General features: G+C 35.7%; 1 protein-coding gene across 17 annotated transcripts in view; it reads left to right on the plus strand.

Moving 5' to 3' along the window:
- MAGI2 (membrane associated guanylate kinase, WW and PDZ domain containing 2) overlaps positions 1-15,891 on the plus strand; it is a 1,433,352-nt gene that overhangs the window by 802,985 nt on the left and 614,476 nt on the right. The window lies entirely within an intron of this gene.

A 15,891-nucleotide genomic window follows, 5' to 3' on the forward strand; every position in this document is an offset into this window, starting at 1 on the left:
AAAATTCTACCCTGATTTTTATGATTCCCTTATCTTCTTAATTTGGGTTTAATATGCTCTCTTTTTGCCAGCTATGGAGGTCACTGATTTGAGACCTTCCTGTGTTTATAATGGAAGTATGTGGGGTTAAACATTTCTCCTGAATTCCTGCTTTAGTAACATCCCACTACTTTTGATATTTTGTGTTTTTATTTTTAGTTTCTTCAAAATGATTTCTAATTACCTTTTATTTGTTGACACATGAGCTATTTGAAAGTGTGTTCGTTTCCAAATATCTAAGGCTTTCCAGATATTTTTCTGTTACTAGTTTCTAATTTAATTTTATTGTGGTCAGAAAACATCAGTTTTACGATTTGTCTTATTTGAAGATATTGAAACTTGTTTCATTGGCCAGAATATCGTCTATCTTTGAAATTTTTCATGCGCAATTAAAAAGAATGTGTATTATTAAGTGTTCTATAAATGTCAATTAGGTTAATTTGGTAGATAGTGTGGTTCAGGTCCATAACTTTACTGATTTTCTGTCTACTTGTTTTATCAATTATTAAAAGAGGGATGTTGAAATCTTTCAGTATAATTGTAGAATTATCTATTTTTCTTCGTAGCTCTATATATTTGCTTCATGTATTTTGAATCTCTAATTAAATACATAAACATTTATGATTTTTGTCCCCTTAAGGAATTGACTCCGTTATTATTTTGAAATAAATTTCTTTATCACTGTTAATGTTCTTTGCTCTAAAATCTTTTTCTGATGTTATTATAGCTTCCTTTTGATAATTGCATAGCATAACCTTTTTAATTCTTTTACTTCTGTTTTGCATTATTATATTTAAAGTATGCTTTTTGTAGGCAGCATATAGCTTGAGTCTTGCTCTTTTAAACAGATGATCTGTTTTTCAATTGTGTGTCTGTGTGTGTGTGTGTTTGTGTGTGTGTGTGTGTGTGTGTGTGTGTGTGTAGATGTTGTGGTAGGCTTCATATTATACATCTTTAACTTATCCCAGTCAGCCATCAAGTGATGTACCACCTCATATATAGTGTAAGAATCTTATATGGTATACTACCATTCCCATCCCTTATCCCTTGTGCCTTTTTTTGGTGGTGTTGTGAGGTAGAGTTTTGCTCTTGTTTCCCAGGCCAGAGTGCAAGGGAGCAATCTCGGCTCACTGCAACCTCCTCCTCCCGGGTTCAAGTGATTCTCCTGCCTCAGCCCCCTGGGTAGCTGGGACTACAGATGCACGCCACCATGCCCAGCTAATTTCTGTATTTTTAGTAGAGACTGGGTTTCACTGTGTTGGGCAGGATGGCCTCGATCTCTTGACCTCATGATCCACCTGCCTCAGCCTCCCAAATTGCTGGGATTACAGCCATGAGCCACCATGCCTGGCCCATATATTCTAATCCACTATATTGTTATTTTTTCTTTAAACCACCTCTCTTTTAAAGGAATTAAGCTACATATTTTATATTTACCATTGTCAGAACTCTCTCAAAATAATTGTTTTACAGGTGGCCGCAATTGTCTATATCTTGATAGAGTTTTCCAGAATGATGAAATACATTATTTTCACTTTTGTCTTTCTATCAGCCATTATAGGCATCAAATTTATTGAAATTTCTACAAGTAATTTCTATTATGTGACTTGTAAAATGGAAATACGACCTGGATAATGAGAGCGTTACCTAATTCTTAATATTTTATCATTTCTCTGTTTTTAGAAAATTACCATTTTTTTCTGTTCAAACACTCATATTTCTTTTTAAATGTTTGTAGCTTCCTAATTCAACAAGTTTGGACATTTCTTTTGAAAGATATCAATCCTTTGTGCACCCCAGCTACTTTCTTGGCATTTCTCAGTTATCTTTCTGAATATCCGTACTCTAACTTGGCAACAGTTTGAGAATGTCTTACTTTCCCCTGCTTCTCTATAGATTTTTCAAATTGAAACATAATCGTTATATGTATTTAAGAGGTACCTGTGGTGTAATTTTGGTACATGTATCCAATGTGTAATGATCAAATCAGAGTAATTGGGATAGCCATAGGATATTTGATTCCCAGTTTCATTATTCTTTCCTGGCAGAACACTCTATCTAAATGCTGAGTGGTGGCTGCCTACATCCCATTCACAAGGCCCACCCACCTTCCCTCCCTCCCACCTGCTGCTCTCATCTATCTCCCACAACAAAATCTTTTTAGAACATTTTGTGGAAGATGGTGGAGTGCACCATTGCTTAGAAGCCTGGCCTATACTGCCAGACTGCCCAGGGTTGAATCCTAGCACTGCCACTTGGGCAAGTTACTCAATCTATAAAAAGAGTAAAACTTCACCTATCATATCAAGTTGTTAAGAAAAATGAAAGAGATAATGCATGCAAAAAGCAGAGTACAATGCTTCACATAAGGTCAGGGCTGAATAAGGATTAGTGCATGTGAATATTATATACAGAAAGAAATTTCTCATATAATTACTTTGCCATATTCATCAGCCATGTCTTTCTCTCTTTTCTAATAGATTGGTATTCATTCTGAAATGTTTCATATATATTTGGACAAATGATAAATTTGTAAAAGAAAAAAATTGTTGTTTCCAAAGTGTATTACTGCATATATTAAAAATTAGCTGATAGTTTTGCTAGAGGGCTCTTTCCTGCTGCAACAATTTTTAGTATTTTGCTTTAATACAACAGAGAATCAATTATCTTGGAATGCCTAACCTGAGACCATTCATTTTCTTTGCTCTATTTTCATATGCTGTTCTCATTTTACTGACCTATGTTCCTAAATTTAAAGCTTATGTGTATCTGGATATTGTTCATATACAAATTTATCATATAACTATTAATCTTTACGTCAGGTAATGACAAATTTTCTATCAAATATAAAATATTACTGTGAATACCACTTTATCCAACAAGTGATATGTAACTTGATTTGCATTAAACAAGTAGCATACACATGGGATATTACAGCTACAACAGGTTAAAATGTTATGTAATATTCAGGAGCACTTAGAGTCTTCATACTTCTTCCCCATATTAAATATCTGGTGAATTCCTTAGCCTGCAGAAGCTTTGCTAATATAATTATACTAAAAAAATGAAAGCAAGGTCAATAAGTTACTGTTATTTACCACTAAAAGATGCAATGCCCTTAGTCAATACTGAAAAAGAAGCTCCTTCACGGCTTTTCTTATAGGAACAGATGTATTTCCACTCTAGATGCAGCATCACAAAACACATATTTCTCCTGGCAATTTCTTGTTCATATTATTTCAAAGATTGCATAAGAGCAGTCCTCTCTTGATTCTTGAGAGACAGAAATCTATAATCCTTCTATGGATATTTTCTCCCATTTTTTTCCATGTATTAGAAAGCTACCTGGTTAGTTGTTTTGAAGAAGTTTTCAGAAAAAAAAGGACACGTGAAATGTTACACTTCATACTGACCACACCAACAGCAGTGGTCATATTTTTCTTTCTTGAGGTAGTGCATTCAAATGCTGGCACTGAAGTTGTATCTTGTTGATTTACAAGTACAAATCTAGGAAATAAGAGCATGAAGACACAAAGCATCGAAAACCTAATATAGAGGTGGGCAAATGACCACTTATGGGTCAAATCTGTCCACTACCTCATAAATAAAGTTTCATTGGAATACAGCTGTGCTCCTCTGTTTATGTATTATGTGTCCACTTGCATCTCTAATAACAGTAGTTGTTAAAGAGACAGTATGGCCAGCAAAGCCTAGAATATTTACTATCTAGCCCTTTTAGAAATTTGCTGAACTCTAACCCAAAGGAATAGTTTGGATCTAACTGGGGAGATAAATAACTAACTTTTCCCAGGAGGTTAAACATATGCACTGTAGTATGGTTCATTCTCACACTGCTATAAGGACCTACCTGAGACTGGGTAATTCATAATGGAAAAAGGTTTAATTGACTCACAGGTCTGCAGGGTTAGGGAGGCCTCAGGAAACTTACAGTCATGGCCAAAGGGGAAGTAAACATGTCTTTCTGCACACAGTGGCAGCAAGGAGAATAATGAGTGTCCGGCAAAGGGAGAAGCTTCTTATAAAACCGTCAGGTCTCATGAGAACTCACCATCACTAGAACAGGATGGTGAAAACTGCCCTCATGATTCGATTATCTCCACCTCTTCCCTCTCATGTCACGTAGGAGGGATTATGGAACTACAAGATTAAATTTGGGTGGGGAACAGCCAAACAATATAATGCACATTTTTTATTCTGACATGGATTCACTATTTCCTCGTAGCCTAATTTGACCAGCCTCAGCCTTTCTAGTTTTCTCAAATACCAGATGCTCTAGCCCTTCTTTTAGGTAGCAGTACTTAATACTTTGGGTCTGAAAGTCAGAGTACCATCAGCCTACCAGATGTGAACTCTCCAGCCACTTGTTCCCCTTAGGGGAGGATGCTGAATCAGCTGCTGGGCTGATGCTACTGGTATTCACCTCTTTATTTTGTATCATGTCTTGATTAATCCTGGCAAGTAAGTGTGTTTTCTTATTCTCTCTAAAGGAGGTATAGATTCATCTAAAATTTTAAATATTTTATCTGAAGAATTCAATATTTATTTTTATAACTCACTATTAACTCAATATCTGTTATGCCAGAGATACATTAATTAGTTCTGGTTTAAAATTTCTTTACAGTTTTCTTTTATATGTTTAATTCCTAAAACTTCCCTTAATCCCTGATGATAATTGCATTACTGAGAAACAGTGATTTGACAATCTATAGAGCCAAGTGTTTTTTGTTACAGGATAGTTTTATTCTGATATGTTTATAAAAAGATTTCCCAGCAGGAGTCCCAGATGATTATTTGACAGTTCACAATACACATTCCTTTAGATTGTATCACTTTTAATTTGCTCCTCAATCAGGAAGGAAATACAGTGACCTGTAATTAACACTGCAGTGTTCTGAGGATTATGATAATTGGATAGAAACTGAGTCCAGCACTCCAGCCTGGGTAACATGAGTGAAACTCCGTCTCAAAAAAAAAAAAAAAAAGAAACTGAGTCCTGCTGCCCTTCATGCCTAAAAGACCACATGGATCTAGGCCATAGGGCTGTTGGTTGTGTGTCTAATATTAAAGTCTCAAAAAAGGCAGAAATCATATTCTGTCTGCCCCCTGCCCCTGTGTTTCCTCTCCGCCCCTGCTTCAGAAGCATACAGTTATCTACAGGCTGAAAATCTGGATACTTGTCTTTTCTTTTATATCAGAATGCTGATTATTTGATTTGAACAAGTCACTTTTCTCTTTTTTCCTAAGTTTCTTGAGTGGGAGCCAGGCCATGCCATTCAACATTTAGTAGCTGGCCCACAGTCACACTGGCCTGAATGGGGAGAATTGCCTGTTCCCTAAAATATGAACAGATGTTTTCTACACATGAATGCTCACAGATGTGGGTTTTGGAATTAAGGGCTGTTAGCTATAGCTGAATATATTTCTGCTATAATATTCCCAATCCTGTAACTTTTTAAAGTAGGGAAGCTGAGTTGTAAATTTTTGTTCTGTTTTTCATCAACTGTATAATAAGGCTTAGTGTGATGAAATAACCAATATAATAGCTAGTTATCATGAACATAAGATAAATCAGATGCACAAGGCATTCTTTAACTCACGATTTTAAGCAGGAATAAAGGCACCTCATCCAGAGCTCCTAGTGGGTACTCGTTAATATTTCCCTCCTCCCTCTCTTCTTTGTTTCTTCCCTCCATGATATTTTGATATGTGTGTACTTGAGAACCTCAATTTAAAAAAATAGTTTATCACTCAGACATGTGATTTATGCAGTATGATCTGAAAAGAATTTCAATATTTTGAAATCCCTGGATAGTTAACTGCCCGCTTTCCTTCATCTGGATTTTCTGATACTCTGTGGACTCTATATTCTATTATCTTCCTTGGGCATTTCAGAATATAGATGCCATAGAGACATATGGTGATACTAAAAGTTAATATCATTGCAAGATTCTAATAGTGATAAAATGATAAAGTTATGATCCACTAAACCTTCCATGCAATGAAGGTCACTGAGTGGTGTCTGTGCATTGCTCAGAAGACTGGTGGTATCTGCGCAGTCTAGTTCTGGCCCAGATTAATTTTACATGAGGAGAGTATAAAAGCTTCAAACTAAATATATATAGTTTCCAAAAAAAGTCACTGAACTTTCTTTTCTTTAATCTCAATATGTAATCTTGAAACATCTGCTAAATAATAAATTAGGGAATCAAAAACCTCCTTTTATTAATTCTATAGAATGCCAAATATAGAACACATCTAAATTAAATATTGAAGAATTAAAATCAAAAGTTCAAAAATAAATTAATTGGTAACAAGAGGGTCATTTGTCTTCTTCCAGTCTCTTAAAAAATTCAGGAAATTAATAGTCAAGTCAAGAATCTTGGAATTATGGTTGGCTGCCCTACTTTATTGGTGAGAATACAGGGTTCATCTGTCCTCGAGTTAGTTAGGTATGTTTTATCTATATATTATGAGAATGGATCAAAAGCCAAGACTGTACCTATCAAGGAATCTGATTTTTTGGGGGCAAGTCATTTTATCTATTCATGTCTCTGAATCCAAGTAGTCAATTATTCTGTACTGTGAACGCAAGTGAAGTAGACAGAAATTTTATGAAGAAAGTAATTTGTGGAGCCGAAGTTTCTTTAGCAATCTGGTGGATAGAGGACATAGACTTTGATGTGAAGGAATGGGTAAGATTTAGGGTACAAGTCTTTTGTTACCAGTGTAGTGATGACTCGAATGAATAAATAAAATCATTCACTTTGCCCTAGTTTGTCTTCAATGTAGAGTGTTTGTATGTCTGTGGTCAAGGTATCTTGGTACTGTTGATAATTAAATCTGGTCATTTAGTGTAAAAGCCTTAAAATTGTAAATGTATTACATATATATCAACTTCAGAAGTGATCAAACCATTGTCTTTCTTGCTCAGTATCACAGGCTTTTGAGTTCAGATGATGAGTTCAGCTTTTCTTTTCTTTTCTTTTTCTTGAGACAGGGTCTTGCCCTGTCACCCAGGCTGAGTGCATTAGCATGATCCTGAGTCACTGCAGCCTTGACCTCCTGGGCTCAAGTAATCAATCCTCCTACCTCAGCTTCCCAAATAGCTGACACTTAAGGTGTGTGCCACTACACCCAGTGAATTTTTAAACTTTTTGTAGAGATGGGATCTCCCTATGTAGCCCAGGCTGGTCTCAAACACCTTGGATTCCTGAAGTGCTGGGATTACAGATGTGAGGCCCCACACCTGGCTGAGTTCAACTTGTCAATGATATGCCTCATGTCTATCCCTCATTTACTCTATCATTTACACCAGCAACCTAACTGTGCAAGCAAAACCATGGAATTGATGAAACAATATGGTAGCCTAAATAATTTGTTCTAACAGAGAGCTTTATGAGTACTAATTCCAAAGTGCCTGTTACCTATCACCTGATTTCATTCACTAAGTATAGTTGTAAACAATCTGTAATTTTAAGTTAGCAAACCAGATATCTTGGTTTAGGAAAATAATGCAGCGCTATTATTTCTTACTTTTTGGAGATGTACACATTTTTCATTTGTCTGTTTTTTTCTAACATCCACCATAGTTTTTCTTTATGTGAGAGATTTTTTGCATTAAATGCTTATTTTTTCTTAACATATTATCATGTATCGCTGCTGGTGAGCTATATTCAAGACTACTGTGTCTTTCCAAATATTAGCCATACTGTTGCACAGATAGGGGCAAAATAGTTTATATTACTTCAAATAATAAAGGTATTTATAAGCACACATAAATAAAGATAGGTTCATTACTTCCCAAATTCATTTAACTTATAAAGAACACTCCACTATGAAAAATACTCTTCCTGACTCTGTTCATCTATGCACCAGTAAATGAAGAATGGCTTGTTTTCTCTGTATTCAGTACATAGCTATAGGTTCCTCCAGGGCCAGTGTCATGGTCATGACCCACATACTTTATGGGTTGTTGTAGTTTTATTTGATGAGGAAATTTAACACTATTTTTATTTTGGGTTCCCTGAGATGTAAGTGAAATTAGAGCAGTAGTTCTCCATTTATGGTTTCTGGACGTGCAGTGTCAGAGGCATCACCTGAAAACTTGTTAGAAATGCACATAATCAGGTCCCACCCAAGCTGGATGACTCAGAGACTCTACAAAGTGAGAAGCAGCAATCTGTGCTTTAACAAGTCCTCCACAGGGTTCTGATGCACCTATGTTTTAAGAAACACCAAGTTTGGGCCTGATGCTGCCTCAATCCAAACTGTTAAAATTTAAAACAGTAATTGATGCCATATGGGACACTATTTTGAACCTTTATATCCGAGATATTCAAGGAGAGGTGTCTTCTTCTTCAAAAATGTCTGGTTTTGGAAGATACCTAACATTGTTAGTATATGCCAGTGCTGCATTAAACAAAAATTGACAACATGCTATCTTAGGGGAAGAGAGAGATTTGAAATAAGTACTGAGGTTTAGAGCAACACACTGTTAAGAAAATGAGTCAAAGTAAATACTTACATTTTACAAATGAATTTGTCAAATCTTCAGTATTTTATAAAACATGCATAGTGTTTTATCGAGGCTGTTAATAATTTTTATACTTAAGTGATTTATTTCATCAAATTGTAGCTTTTAATTTTTTTACCTTAAGTCAATTTACCCTATCACTTAACAGGAAATCTAAAGGGCTCACTTTACTTTATAATCTGTCTATCACATGCAATTCAACTACCCAAACTATATTATTTGCTTTGCTTACTTTAGCTCTATGTTTGTATAAAACCATACTTTGGGATTTTACATGATTGAAAATGAGTATAATAAAACCCAAGGCCTAGACTGGTTGTGTAAAAATGGATTACAGGCATTGGCCAAAGGAATCTGTCTGATGTATGTATTTATTGGTAGCACACACAAATCTGGTGATTATGTTCATACTTGCTGATGAGTAACTGACAAACTTCAGTGTCTTCAAGAATCTGAGTTAGTTAATCAAAGGTTGAATACAGAGGAAATCACCCTAGCTGTCAAGATTTATTTTTTCCAGCTTGCAGTTGAAAACACCAGGAAGAAAGGGGGAATGTATGAATAAGAACAGGATTTAGTTTCTCACATTCTCACACAGTGACCCATCTGCTTAGAATACATTGACTTAATGATTAATTCCAAGTCTGTTTCTTTAGTGAATGTGTATTGAGTACCTGCCATGCAACAAGCACTATGGAATTTTTAGTATATCAGAATAGATCGCAATAGATGACTGCAGTGAACCATCATCTAAGTAATAATACTGTCTGCCATGTGTTTTACTAAAACTAGGAAATAGCAGAAAGCTGAGGAGAAATACACTTTAGAATTATATTTACCACAAATGTCATGCCCTTTTCTTCCTAAGACAAAAAGAGCAATGTTCCTTCATTTAAAAAGTAGATTAATTAAAAAAAAATTCCATTGGCACCCCCAGTTACTATGGTAACAAAATGACAAGTCATCTTCATGTGATTTCACTGTGTATCAGTAAGCTACCCATTTGGGAGATAATGCATTTTGTTTAGACATATCTTTTGAGCAGAAGTACTGTATGTTTTTCATTAACTATTGAAAGAGGTGGTTCATACAGTACTTAAATTAGAAATTCATAAACTATTTTGTTTTTTAAAAAATTAAGCAATACAAGATGAAACAAAGCCTCAACTTAGTGAAAATGCTTCTTTCAGTTCTATTTATTTTTCCTTTGGAGGAGTCATCTGGAATAAATAATAATAAAATATATAAATCATTATTTGGATAATAAAACTTATTTTGGAGTTTCCTATACACCTGTTAGATAAGTCCCAACCAAAACAGAAGAGCAATCAAAGAAAGTGAGCTTCAGCTCTATGATGAATCATCTATAACCCCTCTTTTATTCTCCACATCTTCCACCCTATTCCTGGTGCTGGTTAATTACTGGCTACTGTTGAGTCTTGCTTTGCTGTCAACTAGTCATCATCTTTTAAGTTGCAAAAGCAACTGTAATTATTTCAGCATAAAAATGAGTAAGCACTTCAAGAAATTTAACTTAATTGTTTCTCCAGCCTAGATATACCTTTAGCTACAAATAAGCATTGGACCACACTTCATTTCATATCACATATATTTTCCTTGTTTTTAGAATCATGTTACTTTCCAGAGAGGTGTTCATAGATCTCCAATTGCTTTTTCCTTCTTCACCCACTGCTTTGCCAATTGACTTAACACCCCTTCTTCCCAGACACATAGATCTAAAATCCTGCTTTCTGACTCTTGCTGTATGTGCTATGCCTGCAGGTAAAATTAAACGACACACTAATCAGGTTTTATGAGCACTTTCACACTTTTCAGATGACTCGGCAAATGGCAAAAAACTTCTATCAGCCTAGGCCATAGGCATTACCTATTTTACTGTCTGTCTACAAAAGACAAAAGACCCTTGTTAAGTAGTGGCCAAGCCATTGTGTACTACATCTTAGTATGTAATCAGACAAAATGGATTTATATCTTGACTCATGTTTTTTTCATACCCAATCAGTAAAAAAGGCAATTTGTATCTTTAGGCATAAATTTATTATCCTTTTTAATAAGTGTTAGCCTGAATGAAGTTGAGTGATTTAAAGCTTTGATTATAATGTATTCCAAAAGTAAGACACCACCAATGATATTTGTGAAATTGTAGTATTCTTAGTAGCACTATTAATGTTAAAAAGAATACTGATATTGTTGGCATGGTGTTTATGCTTTTACTTTTTATAATGCCCTTTTTATATCTATTATTTACCTCAGTGCATAAGAAAATTTTTATCTAGGATCACATAGGTAAAACATTAAAACAAAAATGCATGCAGATGTCCTCAATTTTTAATGTAAGACCCTTTTTATCACACCATTCTTTCACTTAAAAAAAAAAAAAAACTTTATTTTAGGTTCTGGGGATACATGTGAAGATTTGTGACATAGGTAAACTCATGTCATGAGGCTCTATTGTCCAGATTATTTCCTCACCCAGGTATCAACCCCAGTACCTAATAGTTACCTTTTTTGCTCCTCTCCCTCCTCCCACCTTCCACCCTCAATTAGACCCCAGCATCTGTTGTTTCCTACTTTGTGTTCCTAAGTTCTCATCACTTAGCTCCCACATATAAGTGAGAACATGCAGTATTTGGTTTTCTGTTCCTACATTAGTTTGCTAAGGGTAGTAGCCTCCAGCTCCATCCATGTTCCCAAAAAATACATGCTCTCGTTCATCCTACAGTCCCATCGTATTCCACGGTGTATATGTATCACATTTTCTTTATCCAATCTGTCACTGAAGGACATTTAAGTTGATTCTATGTCTTGGTTATTGTGAATAGTACTGCAGTGAACATTTGTGTGCACATTTCTTTATAATAGAATGATTTATATTCCTCTGGGTATATACTCGGTAATGGGATTGCTGGGTTGAATGGTAGTTCTGTTTTTAGCTCTTTGAGAAGTCTACACACTGCTTTCCACAATGGCTGAACTAATTTACACTCCTACCAACAGTGTATAAGTGTTCGCTTTTTTGCGACCTCATCACTTTCTTTTAAAAATGAGGCTTGACATGTAAGTGTCTGTGTGTGTGCACATACACCAGTCATTAGAGCCCACCATGTACTGTCATGTTTATCAACCCTTTTTAAAGTGATTTTGAAAGTTCAAAAATACCTGTATCGGACACCAAGTTGTTGAGCCAAATGACCTAAGCTAATCTAAGCAATATGTGAAATATGTGAAATAAGTGAAATTTCTCTTTAAGGATATAGTGATTCTTTCTAAAATATCACTAGGCTCTTTGTGGATCCCCTGCTGACTGCCAGCAGTCTCCCACCTAGCTAACTCTCACCTGGGTAGCGTACAGCCTACAAGTATTATGGATCTCTGCTCCCCTTCAGGTTCTTTCCCACAGTCTCTTCTCTTCCAACCTTTTCTCCATACTGTCTAAGCTAACAGTTAAAAATCCCAGTATTTGACCCACTAAATTGTGCATAGGTTCTAACAACCTGATTTACAGTCAATTAATAAGATTTAACCCTACATAGCATACTATATAACTTACTTTTTATTTTTTTATTTATTTTCTGTATCTCTTAAACTATTAGTTCCGTCAAGGCAGGAATCTTAGTCTGTGCTACTCAGAGATATATCTCAAGCATCTAGAATAGTGCTTGGCCCATACTAAGTGCTCAATTAATATTTATGGCAAGACTTCATTAAAGCAATCTATGATGTCATTTCTGCTCTTCCAGGCAGTAGTACTTAACATATAATCCTTGTTGAGTGTTTCAAATGTGCCAGACATTGTCTTAAGTATGTTATATGAATTGACCCTTTGTTCTTCACATTAGCCCTATGAAGATGCTACTATTATTGTTCCCATTTTACAGATAAGAAAACTAGAGTTTACAGAGGGTGAAGAACCTTGCTCAAGGTAATACTGGTAACAAGTGGCTGAGTCCCAAAAAGCACAGGCAACTTACTTTCAAAATATTATACATTTTAAAGGTAGTTTCTCCTTCATCTAAGCCAAAGAATAATTCTAATGGTGGATATTTTAGGTTAAAGAGAAAGCAGAATGATGCATGACAAGCCAGAAAGGAAGATACTGAAACGCAGAAAATTATTCTCACATGTTCCATCAAGGCAAGCCCATCTGGAGAAACTCTACAAGCTGGCATACCATGAGAGTTGTGTTTTATTGTTACTAGTAGAATCTTGGCTTTCTCTGATTCTTCTTGACTTTCAGTATTTTTCTCTCCCTCCCTTTTTCAGCCCACTCTCTTGACCATGTATTGGGTAGATAAGCCTTTAGAGAGGAAATGTGATCCGCTTTGTGCTTCACCAGGGCTCATCAGGAAGTGCAGTGATAAACTGGGAGAGGAAGGCAGGCACACCAGTGACAGAGTCACTGCCTGGACCAGGAGGGTGGTGCTGGGATCAGAGACAGTACAGATGGGAAGGATGATATGGAGATACAGGACTTGGAATTTGCCAAATATTTGGAGATAGAATGAAGGAGTGAGGGAGGAGTCAAAGGTAGGTGACTCTGAGGGGAAAGTTTCAAACTGGCATGACTGGAAGAATGGTGGTGACATGAACGGAGGAGCAAGATGAAGAAATACATTTTCATGGTGATTTTTTCCTGAAATGCTGTCAGAGTTGCCACTAGTGAGGGTGGAATAAAGACATTTCCAGACATGCAAAATCTCAAACAATGTAGCTTCTGTGCAACCTTTGACAGGAAGTTTCCGACAGATGTGCTCTGCCGCCATGAGGGTGTAGACCACAAAAATAGACATGGGGTCTCGGCAGGAGGAGGGACTGCACAAGACAGAGGCAAAGTGGCTCCCCAGAATGATGGCAAGGGGTGATCCCTAGATGGCAGCTGACAGTCCAGATTGGAGCATGTCAGAAGACTTCAGGAAGGATTTCTTCAATAGGATAATTTGATAAAATAGAATCATATTTGTGAATTTTGAGAGGAGGTTTATCTCTCAAGGAGAGAGTTTATTAATTAATGATTAATGAATGAAAAATGGAAGTGAAGACCTCTAATATCTAGAGAAATCAAAAAGTTATACATGAAAAAGTGCGTAGACTACAGGTTTCAGTTTGGAATAAATTTACATAGAATTATTAATGTAAACACTTAACACTAATCTAAACACAAGATGTTCCATTAGAAGAATGGAAGGAAAGCAGGAAGAAGTGGTATGTGCAAGGGAGTTAGAATTGTGACAAAAAAAGGAGTTAAATTGTCATTTTCTTTACTTGAAAATCAAGAAATAATTATCAAAGTAAAAAGTCAAGAGCCATCTTATTTAGAGATACAAAGGCTAAACAAATGAGTCAGCTAAAAGCAGTGTGTTTGCCTCTGGATAAACAGAAAGGGGTAGCGGGGGGCAGGTGGTGATGATGAAGGTCTGCTTTTTAAAAATAACAAGCCTTATAGAAATACTTGAAAACTTAAAATAGCTGTATATGCAACTTTGACAAATTAAAAACTAAATCCTAAAAGAAAGCAATGGAAAAGAAATTTGTCTTAGCAAGATGGATGATAATTTCAAAACAGGCTTAATTTTGAAGGAAAAATATGAAGATAATGCAGTTAAGGAAAATGAAAATTAGGAAATTTTAGGGTATTTGGTTTCAGAGTACCCTTTACTTTACCTAGAAAGAATGAGCTCATGTCTTCTACAAAATGTCCAAGCAGTTGAACATTAGAAAATGATGGGAATATATGAGAGAGACAAGAAGACTCACATAAAAGAAATACCAAGCATCAAGAGGATCAAACTCAAATTAAGTGACCTGAATTTGTGGAGTACCTTGTCAGAGAAAGTTTATGTTTTTCTGTAGCAACTGCTGTCAATACCTGAAATAAACAATAGTGAACATGGGGATTAATTATTAGTCAGGAAATGATGAAGGTGAACTAAAGAAAGGAAGCGATTCAGTTTTTTTCCCTAGTCCTTTGATAGGGAGGCAAGTAAAGCTAGGTTTGGGGAACATCAGGGAAACTGCAAGAGATCAGGGACTAGAGGTCATAATTAGAAGAACAAAATAGGAAAAAAGTATCAGAGGCTGATGTCAAAGACGAAGGTTGCAGCATTTGAGATTGTAGAGCAGAACTTCAAGCCACGATGAGGTAGGCGAACTTTCAGTCCAGGGAGGCAGCCAGCATCAGTTGAGTCAATAGTAATAGGTGACACTGACTGATGTCACCGATCACAGAAAGAACTCGGTCACAGAGGTCTGAAGTGCAAGATGGAGATGGAAAGCAATTTAGTGAGCTGACAGTACTGATGGGCCTCCCAAGAAGGGCACAACTCCAAATGTTCACTAAAATTTGGTATAGCCGTGTTACTCCAAACAAGTCAGCAGCCCTGGAAATTGCCCTCAGTCATGAGATCCTGGTCCTCACATGGTGCTAGGAATGCATTATCATACTGCAAGCAGTAAAGTAAAGTGTGCAGCTTCTGAAATCTGCAGATAAATTAGTAAGAAAAATTGAGTCTTTGTTATGTGATTTTTTCTTGTGATCTAGAACACAATGATTAAATTGTGTTCTAAATAAACAGAAATGTAAATTGATTGCCAAAACCCATGTTAATGCACTTTTAATTCACAAGAGTTAAGCACATAAAAGCAAAGATATTGAAAATTAAGGTTCTCATAGAAACATTAATTTGACAATATTATGCATACTCAGTGTAGATGGTTTGTATTTTATAGCATAAGAGCAGTAGGAAATATTGCAAAATGTGGCTCAGTTAAACAAAATAACCAATTCACGGAAAGTCATTAAACATGATTATGGAAAAAAATTGTTTTGCAAACCCCAAAGACAAGTTATAAAACTTGATTTTAGGAAATAATAACTTCAAGTCTTAAAATAATGTTTACAATAGGAATTATTCATTTTTACCCAAAATCAGATTTCCCTGGCATATTATACATTCTGACATTAGCTTCTGCTTCTCAGTTGCAGTCCAGATTTGATTTTAATAGACCAAAAGGAGAACTGACTGGCTATTTTCATGAGCTAGTTGATAAAGGTTTCAAATGCAAAGAATAAAAGTAAAGTTTAAGGATTTACAATGCTTTTTTAGCATATAAACAATATGGGGGAGTCTTTATATATGAAGTCAGCCAGTGTACTACTTTGCTTATATATTTGGCCTCTGTATATTTCTGCATACTTATTTGCATGTATGCATTATGTAAATTCCAGTTTGGCCATGCAAAATGCCTTATGTAGGTGGCATAGAAAAAGGAAGAAGCCT

This window comes from Cebus imitator, unplaced genomic scaffold (assembly GCF_001604975.1).
Source record: "Cebus imitator isolate Cc_AM_T3 unplaced genomic scaffold, Cebus_imitator-1.0 Scaffold26, whole genome shotgun sequence".
In the NCBI taxonomy this organism is placed as follows: domain Eukaryota; kingdom Metazoa; phylum Chordata; class Mammalia; order Primates; family Cebidae; genus Cebus; species Cebus imitator.